The sequence below is a fragment of the Elephantulus edwardii genome, unplaced genomic scaffold (genome assembly GCF_000299155.1).
Source record: "Elephantulus edwardii isolate Elephantulus edwardi_28Jun2011 unplaced genomic scaffold, EleEdw1.0 scaffold00057, whole genome shotgun sequence".
NCBI lineage: Eukaryota > Metazoa > Chordata > Mammalia > Macroscelidea > Macroscelididae > Elephantulus > Elephantulus edwardii.
This window is the reverse complement of record NW_006399807.1, coordinates 12,689,481-12,694,516: the sequence shown is the minus strand read 5'-3', so window position 1 is coordinate 12,694,516 and position 5,036 is coordinate 12,689,481.

Genomic DNA, 5,036 nt, shown 5'->3' with positions numbered 1-5,036 from the left:
AACACCATCTATGAAAAAGCTGCTACCATCTGTATAGCACACCACTGCTGGGTTATCCGGTGGGGTATCTTTGAGGTCTTTCCTACCAGTGTAGAGGTGCAGGATGTGTTTTCCACATTGATAGACTGTCGTGGGAGATAGTGTCTCAATAGGAAATAATGAGGCTGGATTTAAAATATTGTAGGCCTCCAAAGAGATGTCTGGGTTCTCCAAAAGTATCTACTGATATTTTAACATTCTACCATTAGATAGCCATCTTCCCCAATGATCTAAAAGTAAAGGTTTCAAGGTGTAGGAGGCTCACCACAGTGAATTTCTGAGACATAATTTTCTGGGCCTCCTCAGCCAGTAGAGCTGCACTGGCCATTACCCTTAAGCAGTAAGGTCAGCCTGCAGCCACGGAGTCTGATTCTTTTGAAAGATAAACCACAGGTTGTGGCTCAGGGCCAATCATTTGGACTAGGACTCTGATGGCCACTTTACACTTTTCATCAATGTATAGAATAAAAGGCTTATTATAATTGGGAATCACTAGAGCAGAAGCCCAAATGAGGGCCTGTTTTAGTTGCTTGTTCACATTTCATAGTTCATTCCAGGTTATCTTCCTCTCTCCCTTTTAATTGATCATGTAAGTATTTGGCTAACTCTACAAACTGAGGAATCCAGATCCTTCAATACTCAGTCATCCCCTAAATTCTCTGAGTTGCCTCTTAGTTACAGGGAAGATAGGCTGAGTATCATTTCAACCCGACCTGGGGAGAGCTTTCTATTCTTATATGCCAAAATGAATCCCAAGAAATGAACTTCAGGGAGACAAACTTGGGCCTTTTCTTTGGATACTCTAAAACCTTTTTTACCTAGAATGTCTAGGGTGCTTGGAGTATCCTGAAATGTGGCTTCATAGGTTGGGCTACATACTAAAAAGTCATCTACATACTGAATTAAGGTGCTTCCTGCACCTTACTGTGAAATAGGTAGAATTGGCTGGTACCTTACCTATTATGATATAACGGTTAGGAACTACAGGGTATAAAGACACAACTGTATCATTTACTGATCTCAAGTCCTGGACCAACCTCCATTTACCATTGGGAGTTTTTTACAATAAAGATAGGTGTGTTATGAGGAGAACTCATTTCTGTAATTAGACCAGCTTCTTTTAATTATCTAATTATAGGGGCCAGCCCTCTCCAGACTTTAGGAGATGTTCTATGCTGTCTCTTTTTTGGATAACCTGCTCTAGGTTTAAGAGCTATTTTAATAGGCTTTACATTCACTGACTGGGTAAGAAAGCCAGAGGCCCAAACTTTTGGGTCTAGCTCTCTAAATTCTGGAGGTAACATTTCAGGATCTTCAAGTAGAACAGAGGCTAGCCCTAATATCTTCATGGCTGAAGAAAATAGAATCTGGGTCTTCACTTTAAATATAAGATCTCTCCTTAAGAGAGGTGAAGAAGTTGCAGGAATTACCAAAAACTGATAAGAAAAAAGCCAGGAAGTCCACACGCAAGGCAGAGGGAGAGTAAAGAACTGTGTATGAGATTTTCCATCAATTCCAACAACAAAGAAATAGTGGGAAGAGAGTGGGCCCAAGAAGTCTTGTAGGACCAAAAAAGAGGCTCCTGTGTCCAGGAGAAAACAGACTTGATGGCGACATCAATGCTCACCCATGAACGACTCTTCTGGGAGGATTTGAATTATTGAAGCGTCTTCTTTTGTTGCCGGCTGGGAGAAGGGGCCTCCTTAATACTCTGTGGATTCAGCCAAGAGGACCTGATATGGGTAGCTTTTGGCAAGGTGTCCTTCAGTTCCATACTTAAAGCAAGTGAGTGGGAGCTTCCTTTCTACTCTTTTGCCTACCTGTGGTTCTCACCTGTGTCACTCTTTACTAAAGTGGTCCCACTTTCCACAATGGAAGCAATTTTGACTCCATTTATTACCTTTGAGTGCCATTGACTGTTTATTAGTAAGACTTCTTTTCCTGTCACAGGTTCTAAATTGGCAGCAATGGCTGCCCTAACAATTTTGGCCGTTATTCCACCTTTTCTCTCTCCTAGATCCCAGTTGTTAAAGACAGTGACTGCATGTTTTAAAAGCTCATTTGGATAACTTTGAGGCCCCATTGCCTTGTTTTTGAAGCTTTTTTTCTAATATTCGGGCCTGCCTGATTTATAAAATAACTATTTAGAATTACTCTACCTTCAAGGTTTTCAGGATCGAAGTTTGTGAACTTTTTCATGGCTTCAACAAGTCTCCCTGTAAAGACTGCTGGATTTTCTTCTTTGTCTTGAGTAACTTCTGTTATTTTCGAGTAATTAACTGGTTTAATTTGAATTTCCCTCATCCCTTCAAGCAAACAAGTCTGCATGTAGTCCTGAGCAGCTCATTCCTGACTTCCTTGTTGGCCTGGCTGGTCATTCCAGTCAGGATTTTGGCCTGGGATTGCAGTTGCCCCAACTACTAGTTGAGGGTTATTGATATGGAACCTGTCTGCTCTATGCCTCGCTGCCACCAATATTCTTGATTTTTCTCAGGAGAACAACAGAAGGATAAGAGAACCATTAGGTCCTTCCATGTCATATCAAAGATAGAAATAATTTTCTGGAACTCATCAATAATTTTCTTGGATCAGTAGTAAAAGATCTTAACTCTTTCTTGCAGTTTTGCAAATCATTTGTGGAGAAGGGAACGTGCACCTGCATAGTTTGCTCATTATTCTGTCTCATTTCTTGAACAGGAAGCAAGGAATAATTATTGGGGGGGGGAGCGTCTAGGAGCATTATTTGGTGATGATGTTACCTCAGTTGAGGTAGTATCTTCATTTAAAAATGTCTCTTTGCCTGGAGTCTATTCCAAGCTCTCTAGAGGGGGTTCTGCTGTTGAAGTAGCATCTCTCGTGGATAGACTGGACTTGGAGTCTACCTTAAGTCCATATTTTGTGCATAAAGAGATTAAATCTCTTAAAAACATAAATACATGAACAAAACATATTTCACTCCACTTCCCCTGACTCTTGGAAAACAAGTCTAATTGTACAATGGTGCTATAAGTAAGACTACTCCCCACTGGCCATCTTTCAGAGTCCCTCAAAGTGTAGGTTGGCCATAACATATTGGAAAAGAAAATTAACTTCTCATCTTCTTTAGGGAGTCCAATTGGAGTCAGAGTTTCTTCTAATTTTCCAAGAAGTACTCCAAAAGAATAACATGGGATTTAGAAGAAGGTTGTCCCATAGTTCTCATTAAAGGAAAAAGATGAGGTTTCTTCAATGAAACTATTCATAGAAGGTTATCTGTTCATTTCTAACACCTCCATTTAGTGGTCAAACTCTTTCAGGACAATTACCTTAGTCTCAGGCTGGCTGAGCCCTTCCTCACAGGCCTGCAGTAGGTGGAGAGGGGGGAGTCCAAGTGACTGATGAAATGGGGAATCACTATTTTTTCTTCATGAGACTCAGGATTTAAGCTTGTAAATTTTTGCATTGCTTCTCCTAGTCTATTCCTAAGACCTGTAGGGTTCTCTTTTCTTGTGTTATTTTTACAAACTTAAAATAATTTACAGACTACTCTCAAATATCTCTCAATCCCTTTATGAGATCTCTGACTGTTCTTCTTAGCTCTAGATTTTTCTACTAATTGATAGTTCCACTACTTCAGAGTTTAATTTGGAGACCTTGCTCGCTGAAACTGAGGAGGACCTCATGCACTTACTGCAGAGGGTCAAGGACTGCAGCCTTCAATATGGACTGAGGCTCAATATCAAAAAGACAAAAATTCTCACCACTGGACCAATCGGTAGCATCAGGATGGATGGTGAAGAGATTGAGATTGTTCACAGCTTCAGTTTGGTCAGCTCCATGGTCAACACTCTTGGCACCAGTAGCCAGGAAATCAAAAAACGTATTGCGATGGGAAAGTCTGCGGTTAGGGACATCTCTAAAGTACTCAAGAGCAACGGTGTCTCTCTGGAGACTAAGGTCCGCCTGATACAGGCCATGGTTTTTGCAATCACTTGTTATGCATCAGAGAGTTGGACAATGACTAGGGAGGATAGAAGGAGAATTGATGCCTTTGAGCTGTGGGGCTGGAGAAGAGTATTGAATGTACCATGGACTGCCAAGAAAACAAACAGATTCATTGTAGAGAGGATTAAACCAGGCTGCTCCTTGGAGGCAAGGATTCTGGGGGTTCGTCTGACATACTTTGGACATGTTGTAAGGAGAGACAGGTCTTTAGAGAGGGACATCATGCTGGGCAGAGTGGAGGGACAGCACAGGAGGGGAAGACCCTCTATGAGGTGGATTGATTCAGTGACTGGGGTACTCGGAATGGGTGTGTCAGAGGCAATGAGATTGGCACAGGATAGAGCAGGGTTTAGGGCTGTTGTACATAGGGTCGCTATGAGTGGCAAACGACTCGACGGCACATAACAACAACAACCCTGAGCTCTATATGCTATGTTTTGGTTAGTAGCATGCAAATATTGGCCTGGTGTCTACCAGCTCTAATAGTTTTGTGCTTCCTATCAGATAAACAGCAGAAAGAGAACAGAACTCTTAAATATTTTCATTAAAAAAAAAAAGTAATATGCTAAAACTCTTCCATGAATTTCTCAGAATTCTGGGGGAAAATACCAAGCTTGTCTTAACAAACTTTTAAATCTCCCATACTAAAGGGAACATGGATTCTCATGGTATTTTCTCAAAGCCATAAATACTGAATGTAAGGTATCTGATACTATTTGCTCTGTCGCAGGCAATATAGAACAAGCTGCGTTAGTGTTACAATTTAGGGAACCGTTGATTGGCTAAACTTCTGAATCGTTTCCTCAGAGTGTTTAATTTCAAGGGTCGAACTTTTTAATCTTTATGCAAACAACTTTAGCTGATGCTGAAGGTTGTCTATAACCATTCTGGAAAACAAAGGATTCATTAGAGGACCCAGATCTGAGCCCTGATGTCTAATTGGTTGTCCTTTCCCATGAGCCTCTGCCCGTTCATGCCCATTCCTGGAGGCTTCCCTCCACCACAATGAACAT